Here is a 14656-nt window from a genome sequence, read left to right on the forward strand (position 1 = left end):
TTGCCCAGACTGGAGTGCAGTGGGGAAATTATACCTCACTGCAGCCTTGAATTCCTGGGCTCAAGTGATCCTCATTCTTTAGCTCCTGAATAGTATCCGTTCTATTTAAAATATATAACTAGATATCTCACAAACACTTCAAACTCATCAGTTTTCACCTATACCATGTTTACTCCTTCTCTGAAATTCAGTTTCTTGCAAAATGTCATCCCCGTTCTCTCTATCATGCTTGACAGGAACTTAGGAGTCATTATTAACTTCTCAAATTCACGCTTCCAGTCACCAAACCCTTTAATTTCTACCTTCAGAAAACTGACACACTTATGTTTCTTTATCTCCATGCTCTATGATACTGTTTTATTGTAGACACACACACACATATAAATATTTATAGATATATAGATATTTTAGTTTGCTTTACTCTATTATTTACCAAGCTGTTTTGCCACCCCATCTCTACTGCTCTCCTACCAATTTCCCAGTTTGTTTCCAGAGAGATCTTTGTAAAATCGAAACCTGATAATATCAATAATTAACAAATGTTTTGTCTTTCATCATCTGCAGGATGCAACTGAAACCACTTGAGAGGACATACACACCTTTTGACTCTGCTGCTGTCGACATTTCTGACCCCTGTAATTGCCAAATATGCATATATTCAAGTTATACTAAAATATTTTATAGGTTGAAACCTTATGTTTTATATGTTAATCAGTCTGCCAGGAGACATACCTGTTCTCTTTTTCACTCCTGGCTACTTCTTCCCTGTCCTTCAGAATGAAAGTTTCTCCCCCACAGGAAACTGTTCTCATTACTACCCCTCCCTTTAGGACTTAAGTAGTTGCCTACTTTATTCCTCTAGCAACCCATATATAGCTCTACCACAGGATAAACACTGTGTCATCTTTTTTTGCTCACTAATTCTAATGCCTATCTAGAATGTGTATTCCTTGGACTTATGATGAATATCTGTTCTTATTTGTTTGCTTATATTGCTTTGAGTAGAAAAAATCAGTTTTTCCCACTCTCTTACAACATGTTTCTAACACCCAGTGTGTAGAGATTTCTTTCCCCCAGCAGCAAGCAAGCAATCAGTTCTGCTGTGGATACCAACTGGGTGTCCTCTAAGTCAATTTAATTTCTGACACTATCTACCTACCTACTTGGGATAGTGACAGAACACAGATTGAGGACTCAGCCCTACAAGACTGAGCCCCATTTCTGATGCCAATCACAAGCCCCAGGTTATTTTGCCTGAGCTTCTGAACCAATGGCTGTAATTTGGGGCTCCCACAGCTCCCTCCTTGGGTTTGATCAACTTGCTAGAGTGGTTCAGAGAACTCAGGAAAACACATTTACTGGTTTCTTACAAAATATACTTTAAATAATACAAATAAACAGCCATATAAAAAGACATAGGATGAAGTCTGATACAATCCTTAGCACAGAAGCTTCTGTCCCAAGAAGTTGAGGTGTACCACTCTTCCTGCACATGAATATGTTTTTCACATTCCTGGAAGCCCCCAAGTGTTTGGCTATCTGCAAGCTCATCAAAACTCTATCATTTGGGCTACTATGAAGGCTTCATTATATAGCCATGATTGATTACATCATTGGCCATTAGTGATCAACATACCGTTGTTTCCCCTAACAAAACGAATTCTAGTTCTATTGAATGATAAAAAATTTAAATTCTAGGTTTCAAAGCTCCTAGGCACAGAGTGTAGAAAATAATCCCTATAATGAACAAGTAAAATAAGCAGGTCTTCAGTGGAGGAATTTTGGGGTTATTTAAGAGATGCTCATAAATTAGAAGCCTGCCTGGATTTGGCAAATATTATACATAAATGCATAGTTAATGTATTCTTTTTGGATACTTAACTATTTTAGTTACTTATTGGTATGTACAAATCACCAAAATCTCAGTCATTTACAATAACAATTTCCATTTATTATTTGTCAGAATTCTCTGGGTTGGCTGTGCTTAGCTAGAGTAGTTTTGTCTGATCTATATAGCACTGGTTGGACTACTTTGATTTAGAGGCTTGGCTGGGGCTGGGCCAGTCAAGATGACTCATTTATGTGTCTTGCTGCTGGTGCTGCCTTTTGATTGGGGGTTTAGGTAGGGTTGTTGAGAGAGCTCTGGCTTGCATAGTAAGAGTAAGATAAAAAGATGAGAAATGTGTTTTTAAGCATTAGATTGTGGAGAGCTTGAATGTCATGTTCAAGAATTTGACTTTTAATTATTGAAGGATGATAAAAGACATTAAGCAAGAGATTGATTTTTAAATTTGTTTCCTTGTTATTTTTTACTGAATGGAATTTTAGTGACTGGATAAAAGTTGCATGGGAGTTAAAGGAACCACTTAGGATGCTATTCATATGCCAGTCGAGAGTTTATAAAAGATGGAATAAAACAGTAACATTGGTTAGAGAAAAGAAAAAAAAAGCAAATTTGAAAGACATTGATGATATAAAATTAATAGAACTTGATTAACTGCCTTGGGGAAAAAAGAGAGAGATCACATTTGAAGATGACTTTGAAGCTTTAAATTTGGGGATTTAGACGGTTCTGACATTATTCATGGAGTTAGGAAACAGGAAAAGTCATAAACTTTCTAGGGAAGGTAAAGAGTTCAGTTTAGTTTATATTAAGTCTGAGGTGGCTTTAGGGCATCCAGATACTTTGAAATATGGCTTTCAGCATGAAAGAGAATGAGGGAATAGAAATACAGATTTTACAGTCATCAAAAATGGACTTTGGATAATAACATTACTCAAAATGAGACTGGCAGGGTTCTATATTATTGTAGGATTATAAATAGGTTCAATGATACTGTCAAAGAAACTAAATAGCATGAGAAATGCTCCTATTAGAATAAGTCGGGGAATGTATCCTAAGTTGGATATGTAATATGTATTTAACAATTGTCTTTTAGTTCACTGGAATACTTTGAAATGGAAATTTTGTTTCCCCTGACAAAACAAATCCTAGTTCTAGTACATGATACAAGTTTGAATTCTAGGTTCAAAGTTCCTAAGCAAAGAGTATTAAAAAACTGTCTTCATTATAATTAACAAGTAAAGTAAGCGGGTGTTGAAATTACAGTTTCTTAAACTTAAGAAATAAATCATGATGGGGTCATTCAATTGTCTTTTATGCAGATAAATGCATTATTTATTAACACAGGAAAATGGCTACATAATGTCTGCCTCCTTTTGATCTAAATCACATACAGTGAGTCAGTGTGGATAATAAAAATTTCTTTGTATGAGTAAATTGTACAGTACTCCAGGCCTACTTCCTTTCCAGTTGCTCTTCATATTAAACGGAATGTAGATATTTAAAGATCTAATGAAAGTATAACAACAGGATTTTCTATTCTAAGTATCAAAGTAACCACTGAAGGAAGAAATCAGATTTTGATTTATTCTTTCTGTAAGTAGACATTTAATGATCAATTCAAAGGTTATTCATAAGAGACCCAGAAACCTTTTTTTTTTTTTTTTTTGAGACAGAGTCTCACTCTGTTGCCCAGGCTGGAGTGCAGTGGCCGGATCTCAGCTCACTGCAAGCTCCGCCTCCCGGGTTCAAACAATTCTCCTGCCTCAGCCTTCCTAGTAGCTGGGATTACAGGCGCCCACCACCATGCCCAGCTAATTTTTGTATTTTAAGTAAAGACAGGGTTTCACCACGTTGGCCAGGCTGGTCTTGAACTACTGACCTCATGATCCACCTGCCTTGGCCTTCCAAAGTGCTGAGATTACAGGCATGAGTCACCGTGCCCAGCCTTGCAGAAAAATTTTAAGCAGTGCCTCCCCAAGAATGTTGACACAATAACCTGGAGTGTTTATAGCAAAGGTCAGAAAAACTTTTGTAATATTCCACATAATACCTACCTAAAAGCCAGGGTTGATTGTAACACCAGCACCAACCCACTAGATGGAAACCAAAGTTTTAACCTGTTATTATAATAGTACTTGTGGAGAGAGAACATAAAATAAACGCAACAAATGACAAAGATGAAATGTAAAAACACTTAAAAATTTTTACATGACAAAGGTATGTAACTATATCTAAAAAGTACATGTATAATGTTTTTTCTATTCCTAATCTATTTATGTTATCATTATATAACAAACTAGTATATTTTACAGAATATTCTGAAATTACAGAAAAGCATAAAGAATAAAATTAGGAATAATCCAAGGCCAGAGCAAGATGGCCGAATAGGAACAGCTCCAGTCTCCAACTCCCAGCGCGAGTGACACAGAAGACCAGTGATTTCTGCATTTTCAACTGAGGTACTGGGTTCATCTCACTAGGGAGTGCCAGACAATCGGTGCTGGCCAGCTGCTGCAGCCCGACCAGCGAGAGCTGAAGCAGGGCAAGGCATCGCCTCACCTGGGAAGCGCAAGGGGAAAGGGAATCCCTTTTCCTAGCCAGGGGGAACTGAGACACACAACACCTGGAAAATCGGGTAACTCCCACCCCAATACTGTGCTTTAAGCAAACAGGCACACCAGGAGATTATATCCCATACCTGGCCGGGAGGGTCCCACGTCCACGGAGCCTCCCTCATTGCTAGCACAGCAGTCTGGGATCTAACCACAAGGCAGCAGCGAGGCTGGGGGAGGGGCGCCTGCCATTGCTGAGGCTTAAGTAGGTAAACAAAGCCGCTGGGAAGCTCGAACTGGGTGGAGCTCACAGCAGCTCAAGGAAACCTGCCTGTCTCTGTAGACTCCACCTCTGGGGACAGGGCACAAATAAACAACAACAAAAGCAGCAGAAACCTCTGCAGACGCAAACGACTCTGTCTGACAGCTTTGAAGAGAGCAGTGGATCTCCCAACACGGAGGTTGAGATCTGAGAAGGGACAGACTGCCTGCTCAAGTGGGTCCCTGACCCCTGAGTAGCCTAACTGGGAGACATCCCCCACTAGGGGCAGTCTGACACCCCACACCTCACAGGGTGGAGTACACCCCTGAGAGGAAGCCTCCAAAGCAAGAATCAGACAATCAGACAGGTACACTCGCTGTTCAGCAATATTCTATCTTCTGCAGCCTCTGCTGCTGACACCCAGGCAAACAGGGTCTGGAGTGGACCTCAAGCAATCTCCAACAGACCTACAGCTGAGGGTACTGACTGTTAGAAGGAAAACTATCAAACAGGAAGGACACCTACACCAAAACCCCATCAGTACGTCACCATCATCATCAAAGACCAGAGGCAGATAAAACCACAAAGATGGGGAAAAAGCAGGGTAGAAAACCTGGAAATTCAAAAAATAAGAGCGCATCTCCCCCGGCAAAGGAGCGCAGCTCATCGCCAGAAACGGATCAAAGCTTGACGGAGAATGACTTTGACGAGATGAGAGAAGGCGGCTTCAGTCCATCAAACTTCTCAGAGCTAAAGGAGGAATTACGTACCCAGCGCAAAGAAACTAAAAATCTTGAAAAGAAAGTGGAAGAATTGATGGCTAGAGTAATTAATGCGGAGAAGGTCCTAAACGAAATGAAAGAGATGAAAACCATGACACGAGAAATACGTGACAAATGCACAAGCTTCAGTAACCGACTCGATCAACTGGAAGAAAGAGTATCAGTGATTGAGGATCAAATGAACGAAATGAAGCGAGAAGAGAAACTTAAAGAAAAAAGAAGAAAAAGAAATGAACAAAGCCTGCAAGAAGTATGGGATTATGTAAAAAGACCAAATCTACGTCTGATTGGGGTGCCTGAAAGTGAGGGGGAAAATGGAACCAAGTTGGAAAACACTCTTCAGGATATCATCCAGGAGAACTTCCCCAACCTAGTAGGACAGGCCAACATTCAAATCCAGGAAATACAGAGAACGCCACAAAGATACTCCTTGAGAAGAGCAACTCCAAGACACAGAATTGCCAGATTCACCAAAGTTGAAATGAAGGAAAAAATCTTAAGGGCAGCCAGAGAGAAAGGTCGGGTTACCCACAAAGGGAGGCCCATCAGACTAACAGCAGATCTCTCGGCAGAAACTCTACAAGCCAGAAGATAGTGGGGGCCAATATTCAACATTCCTGAAGAAAAGAATTTTCAACCCAGAATTTCATATCCAGCCAAACTAAGTTTCATAAGTGAAGGAGAAATAAAATCCTTTACAGATAAGCAAATGCTTAGAGATTTTGTCACCACTAGGCCTGCCTTACAAGAGACCCTGAAGCAAGCACTAAACATGGAAAGGAACAACTGGTACCAGCCATTGCAAAAATATGCCAAAATGTAAAGACTACCAAGGCTAGGAAGAAACTGCATCAACTAATGAGCAAAATAACCAGTTAATATCATAATGGCAGGATCAAGTTCACACATAACAATCTTAACCTTAAATGTAAATGGACTAAATGGTCCAATTAAAAGACACAGACTGGCAAACTGGATAAAGAGTCAAGACCCATCAGTCTGCTGTATTCAGGAGACGCATCTCACACGCAGAGACATACATAGGCTCAAAATAAAGGGATGGAGGAAGATTTACCAAGCAAATGGAGAACAAAAAAAAAAAAAAGCGGGGATTGCAATACTAGTCTCTGATAAAATAGACTTTAAACCATCAAAGATCAAAAGAGACAAAGAAGGCCATGACATAATGGTAAAGGGATCAATTCAACAGGAAGAGCTCACTATCCTAAATATATATGCACCCAATACAGGAGCACCCAGATTCATAAAGCAAGTCCTTAGAGACTTACAAAGAGACTTAGACTCCCATACAATAATAATGGGAGACTTCAACACTCCACTGTCAACATTAGACAGATCAACGAGACAGAAAGTTAACAAGGATATCCAGGAATTGAACTCATCTCTGCAGCAAGCAGACCTAATAAACATCTACAGAACTCTCCACCCCCAATCAACAGAATATACATTCTTCTGAGCACCACATCACACTTATTCCAAAATTGACCACATAATTGGAAGTAAAGCACTCCTCAGCAAATGTACAAGAACAGAAATTATAACAAACTGTCTCTCAGACCACAGTGCAATCAAACTAGAACTCAGGACTAAGAAACTCAATCAAAACCGCTCAACTACATGGAAACTGAACAACCTGCTCCTGAATGACTACTGGGTACATAACGAAATGAAGGCAGAAATAAAGATGTTCTTTGAAACCAATGAGAACAAAGATACTACATACCAGAATCTGTGGGACACATTTAAAGCAGTGTGTAGAGGGAAATTTATAGCACTAAATGCCCACAAGAGAAAGCTGGAAAGATCTAAAATTGACACTCTAACATCACAATTAAAAGAACTAGAGAAGCAAAAGCAAACACATTCAAAAGCTAGCAGAAGGCAAGAAATAACTAAGATCAGAGCAGAACTGAAGGAGATAGAGACACAAAAAACCCTCCAAAAAATCAATGAATCCAGGAGTTGGTTTTTTGAAAAGATCAACAAAATTGACAGACCACTAGCAAGACTAATAAAGAAGAAAAGAGAGAAGAATCAAATCGATGCAATTAAAAATGATAAAGGGGATATCACCACTGACCCCACAGAAATACAAACTACCCTCAGAGAATACTATAAACACCTCTACGCAAATAAACTAGAAAACCTAGAAGAAATGGATAATTTCCTGGACACTTACACTCTTCCAAGACTAAACCAGGAAGAAGTTGAATCCCTGAATAGACCAATAGTAGGCTCTGAAATTGAGGCAATAATTAATAGCCTACCAACCAAAAAAAGTCCAGGACCAGATGGATTCACAGTTGAATTCTACCAGAGGTACAAGGAGGAGCTGGTACCATTCCTTCTGAAACTATTCCAATCAATAGAAAAAGAGGGAATCCTCCCTAATTCATTTTATGAGGCCAACATCATCCTGATACCAAAGCCTGGCAGAGACACAACAAAAAAAGAGAATTTTAGACCAATATCCCTGATGAACATCGATGCAAAAATCCTCAGTAAAATACTGGCAAACCGGATCCAGCAACACATCAAAAAGCTTATCCACCATGATCAAGTGGGCTTCATCCCTGGGATGCAAGGCTGGTTCAACATTCGCAAATCAATAAACATAATCCAGCATATAAACAGAACCAAAGACAAGAACCACATGATTATCTCAATAGATGCAGAAAAGGCTTTTGACAAAATTCAACAGCCCTTCATGCTAAAATCGCTCAATAAATTCAGTATTGATGGAACGTACCTCAAAATAATAAGAGCTATTTATGACAAACCCACAGCCAATATCATACTGAATGGGCAAAAACTGGAAAAATTCCCTTTGAAAACTGGCACAAGACAGGGATGCCCTCTCTCACCACTCCTATTCAACATAGTGTTGGAAGTTCTGGCTAGGGCAATCAGGCAAGAGAAAGAAATCAAGAGTATTCAGTTAGGAAAAGAAGAAGTCAAATTGTCCCTGTTTGCAGATGGCATGATTGTATATTTAGAAAACTCCATTGTCTCAGCCCAAAATCTCCTTAAGCTGATAAACAACTTCAGCAAAGTCTCAGGATACAAAATTAATGTGCAAAAATCACAAGCATTCTTATACACCAGTAACAGACAAACAGAGAGCCAAATCATGAATGAACTTCCATTCGCAATTGCTGCAAAGAGAATAAAATACCTAGGAATCCAACTGACAAGAGATGTAAAGGACCTCTTTAAGGAGAACTACAAACCACTGCTCAGTGAAATAAAAGAGGACACAAACAAATGGAAGAACATACCATGCTCATGGATAAGAAGAATCAATATCGTGAAAATGGCCATACTGCCCAAGGTTATTTATAGATTCAATGTCATCCCCATCAAGCTACCAATGAGTTTATTCACAGAATTGGAAAAAACTGCTTTAAAGTTCATATGGAACCAAAAAAGGGCCCACATCTCCAAGACAATCCTAAGTCAAAAGAACAAAGCTGGAGGCATCACGCTACCTGACTTCAAACTATACTACAAGGCTACAGTAACCAAAACAGCATGGTACTGGTACCAAAACAGAGATATAGGCCAATGGAACAGAACAGAGTCCTCAGAAATAATACCACACATCTACAGCCATCTCACCTTTGACAAACCTGAGAGAAACAAGAAATGGGGAAAGGAATCACTATTTAATAAATGATGCTGGGAAAATTGGCTAGCCATAAGTAGAAAGTTGAAACTGGATCCTTTCCTTACTCCTTATATGAAAATTAATTCAAGATGGATTAGAGACTTAAATGTTAGACCTAAAACCATAAAACACTAGAAGAAAACCTAGGTAATCCCATTCAGGACATAGGCATGGGCAAGGACTTCATGTCTAAAACACCAAAAGCAATGGCAACAAAAACCAAAATTGACAAATGGGATCTAATTAAACTAAAAAGGTTCTGCACAGCAAAAGAAACTACCATCAGAGTGAACGGGCAACCTACAGAATGGGAGAAAATTTTTGCAATCTCCTCATCTGACAAAGGGCTAATATCCAGAACCTATAAAGAACTCAGTGAAATTTACAAGAAAAAACAAACAACCCCATCAAAAGGTGGGCAAAGGATATGAACAGACACTTCTCAAAGGAAGACATTCATACAGCCAACAGACACATGAAAAAATGCTTATCATCACTCGCCATCAGAGAAATGCAAATCAAAACCACAATGAGATACCATCTCAGACCAGTTAGAATGGCAATCATTAAAAAGTCAGGAAACAACAGGTGCTGGAGAGGATGTGGAGAAATAGGAACACTTTTACACTGTTGGTGGGATTGTAAACTAATTCAACCATTATGGAAAACAGTATGGTGATTGCTCAAAGATCTAGAACTAGATGTACCATGTGACCCAGCCATCCCATTACTGGGTATATACCCAAAGGATTCTAAATCATGATACTATAACGACACATGCACACGTATGTTTATTGCGGCACTATTCACAATAGCAAAGACTTGGAATCAACCCTAATGTCCATCAGTGACAGACTGGATTAAGAAAATGTGGCACATATATACCATGGAATACTATGCAGCCATAAAAAAGGATGAGTTTGTGTCCTTTGTAGGGACATGGATGCAGCTGGAAACCATCATTCTTAGCAAACTATCACAAGAACAGAAAATCAAACACGGCATGTTCTCACTCATAGGTGGGAACTGAACAATGAGATCACTTGGACTCGGGAAGGGGAACATCACACACCGGGGCCTATCATGGGGAGGGGGGAGGGGGGAGGGATTGCATTGGGAGTTATACCTGATGTAAATGACGAGTTGATGGGTGCTGACGAGTTGATGGGTGCAGCACAGCAACATGGCACAAGTATACATATGTAACAAACCTGCACGTTATGCACATGTACCCTAGAACTTAAAGTATAATAATAATAATAAATAAATTTTTTAAAAAAGAATAAAATTAGTCACTCATAACTCAATACTAAAGGAAAGTTCTATAAATATTTAGGTATATAAATATGTATCACGTACTAAACATATGTATCTATGAGTATATACAATTTATAGTTTATAATTTAAAGAATTACCAATGTTATGAGCATTTTTCTACATAACTAGAGAATGGATTTATCTGCAGAGAAGTCAATTTTATGGCTCCCTCATAATTTATTTCTTAATCATGAGAAATTATAATATAAAATTATTGAATGGCAGGCAGTGATATAGTAGTATATGGAACTGTTATCAAATAAACAGTCCCTAGAACTGAATAAATATATTAAAACCAAAATGAGGATAAAATGATTATTGGATGTTTTTATGCAACAGTAATTAGATAAAGTTGGTAGGAGGAAGGAGGATAGGTGGGGAGAGCTTAGGTAAGGAAGGACTTTCAATGTCACGTTTACTGAATACAAATTTTACCCTGAAGGCACGCTTATATACAGAAGCATACTTTAATAAAATCAACATTTTAAAGAGATTGATCAGCTGGTCTTTTGTTGTGGGAATAGAGTGAGGAAATAGAGAAGACAAGACTAGTAAAGAGGTTATTGTAGTAACCCCTGCAAAAGATGAAAGGAAGAGTGACATAGAGAATGGAAAGAGAACAAGATTTGCTTCAGTAGTGCATATACTAAAATTGGAACAGTATAGAAAAGATTAGCATGAACCTTTAAAAAAAAAAAAGCGGTATTAAGAGAAATGTTTTGAATAGCGGTCACATATCTGAGTCATTCTGATCAGAGAAAAAAACAAAAACAAAAACAGAAACATTACCTAGATTAAGAATAGAAAATTCAAAGCTATGGTAACACTCTCAACTCAAAACTGTGGCTACTATTTGGAGTATAAGAAATGATTCTGTGTTGCAATTCTGAATAGATAATAGTGCATTTAACTTTGCAAGAGTCATCTGTAACATCAGAGCCTTGAGCAAGAATAAGCTTTCTTACAAATAAAAGGAGTAAATAGCAAAACTTTTGGACTACATCCGAGGGAATGTCCACAGATAGGAGAGCAAGAGGATGAAATATAACCAGGGAGAGAAGAGAGAAAAGCAAAAGCAGCTGGATTTGGGCAACAGTATAAAATTATGGATAGGAATAAAATAATGAGAATTGGAAAGCCTGTTGCACGTGAAAAAAACTTCTTGGGGAATTTTTAAGAAGGCAGTTTTGTGTAACATGGAAGACGAGTTGGTCCACAGATTAAGGAGAATAATGAATTTCCTTATATGTCGTCACTCAGACTAAAATAATGACTAAAGGAGGGAGAGAGGAGAGTAGCTATATAAATCAGTAGGAGGGAGTTGTTTTTAAAAAGAGAGTTAATGAATACATTTGAAAAGAAGGATATTAGTCAGGAGAAACCCTTCCTTCTCCATTCACTTTTTTTGTTGTTGTTGTTCGAAATTTGCCTTGAGAATCTGGAACACTTAACTTGTGACCCTATAGCCATCTCTAGGATACATGGAACACAGAATACAGAGTAAGTGAGGTTAACAGAGTAAGTGAGGTTAGCAGAGGAAAAAGCAGGCACATTCATACTATCTGTAAGGAATTACACATTTATATATCAAACCATTCTGGAAATTTCCTGGACTTTTTTTTTTTTTGTCTCCTATGACCACTCCAGTTTATGTTAAAAGGTTTTTGAAATTGTAATAGCTTTAAGGGTATAAGTGGGTTTTTGGTTACATGGATGAATCGTATAGTGTGGAATCTTGGATTTTAGTGCACCCATCACCTGAGTAGTGTACATTGTTCCCAACAAGTAGTTTTTCATCCCTCATCTCTCTCCCATTCTCCTCTCTTCTGAGTCTCCAATGTCTATTACACCACATTGTATGCTTTTGAATATGCGTAGCTTAGGTCCCACTTATATGTGAGAATATGCAGTCTTTGGTTTTCAATTTGCGAGTTACTTCACTTACAATAACAGCCTCCAGCTCCATCCTAGTTGCTGCAAAAGACATTATTTTATTGTTTCTTAGGGCTCAGTAGTATTCCATGTTGTCTGTGTGTGTGTGTGTGTGTGTATATACACACCACAATTTTTTATCTACTCATCTTTTGATAGGTGCTTAGGTTGATTTCAGATATTTGCAGTTGTGAATTGTGCTGAGATGCACATGCAGATGTCTTTTTTGATATAGTGGCTTCTTTTCCTTTTGACACAGGATTTTCCTGACCACTTTGCCAGCCTTGCTTGGGCCCAGGCTCATGGCAGGAGATGCCCTGTCTACTTGGCCCACCGGGCCACACCTGGCTTGCACTCCAGCACAGATCCGGTGACCGCCACGACTTCATACTCAGCCTCTGGCAGAAGTGGGTGTGTGAGCAAGTGAGTGCAGGTCCAGCCAGTTGTTCTAAGTGCCAGCACAAGAACAGGCTCTGTGTGGGGTTTGTGGTTGGACCAGGTGTATCACAAGTATCTTCCATGGTGGACTCTGACATCCAGATGAGGGGAACATGGTGGCGCCCAGGCAGGGTTTCCTATGACTTTGACACCCCAGATAGGAGTGTTACAGCATGCTAATCAGCTCTTTTAGTCCACACGTCTACAGCCTGATAGATGGCAGTGTGTGAACAGCTCAGCCAGTTCTGTCACTCTGCTCTGGCCTGCAGCTCCATGGCTGGCTTGGCCCTACCTCTGCTTCCCATTGTTGTTTCCCATTGTGTGGGGTGGCTGCCCTCTGCTGGCAAGGGGCCACAGTGTTACAACCTTCTTTGTACCTGAGTTTGGTGGGTCACAAGTTCTTGTCCCACATCCAAGAAGAATGAACGTATGCTGAATTGAAGCATGAGGAGGGCAGAGAAAAATTTTATTGAGCAACAAAATGGCACTCAGCAGAGAGGGGATGTGAAGGTGGTCATCCACCTGAAGTCAGGTGGTCTGTCTTTCTGTGTGGCAGAATCTAGAGCTTTTATGGGCTCAGAATTGGAAGTGTGTGCTGATTGGTTTATGAGCATGCAGAAAAGGCTAAAACAAAGGCATTACTCAAAGGTAGGCAAGATAGTGTAAAAACACAATTAGGGAAGGGTTGGTATGTATAAACCAGGTGAAAGGTGAGGATCAATCCGAGGAAAGCACACTAGTCAGGAAGAGAGGTTCTCAATCAGGTCTGTGGATTTGACTTGTAGCTTGACTTTCAGGCTTTAAACTGTCTTTGACTTGAAAGGAGGTTTCACCAGGGACCAAGCCCTATCTGTCTATAGATTTCTCTGCCTCCTGCAGCTATTACTTTGGGTAGATATTCAGTAGTGGGATTGCTGGAGTGAATAGTAGCTATATTTTTAGTTCTTTGAGACATTTCCATAGTGTTTTCAATAGAGGTTGTGCTAATTTACATTCCCACCAGCAGTGTATAAGTGTTTCTTTTCACCTTGTCCACACCAAGATCTATTGTTTTTTTGACTTATTAGTAATGGTTATTCTGGTGGGGGTAAGATGATATCTCATTGTGGTTTTAATTTGCATTTCCCTGATCATTAGTGATGTTGAGCATTTTTTCATGTTTGTTGACCATTTGTATATCCCCTTTTGAGAAATGTCTATTAATTTCCTTTGCCTGCTTTTTAATGGGATTTGTTTCCCCTGCTGATTAATTTAGGCTCATTGCAGATTCTGGATATTAGTCTATTGTCAGAAGCATAAGTTTAAATATTTTCTCCAAGTATATAGGTTGTCTGTATACTCTGATAATTATTTATTTTGCTGTGCTGAAGCTTTTTCGTTTAGGTTTCATTTATTTATTTTTGTTTTCATTGCATTTGCTTTTGGGGTCTTAGTCATAAATTCTTTGTGTAGGTCAATGTCCAGAAGAGTTTCTCCTAGGTTTTCTTCTAGAATTTTTATGGGTTCAGGACTTAGATTTAGAACTTTAATCCATCTTGAGTTAATTTTTGTACATGGTGAGAGATAGGGATTGAGTTTCATTCTTCTACTTGTGGCTGTCCAATTTTTCCAACATTATTTATTGAATAGGGTATCCTTTTTCTAATGTATGATTTTGTATGCATTGTCAAAGATCAGTTGGTTGTGTTTAGCTTTATATCTGCATTCTCTATTATGTTCCATTGATCTATGTATCTACCTTTATAACAGGTACCATGCTGTTTTGGTTACTATAACCTTGTAGTGTAATTTGAAGTTGGGTAATGTGATACCTCCAGATTTGTTCTTTTTGCTTAGAAT

This window comes from Theropithecus gelada, chromosome 11, assembly GCF_003255815.1.
Source record: "Theropithecus gelada isolate Dixy chromosome 11, Tgel_1.0, whole genome shotgun sequence".
Lineage (NCBI taxonomy): Eukaryota > Metazoa > Chordata > Mammalia > Primates > Cercopithecidae > Theropithecus > Theropithecus gelada.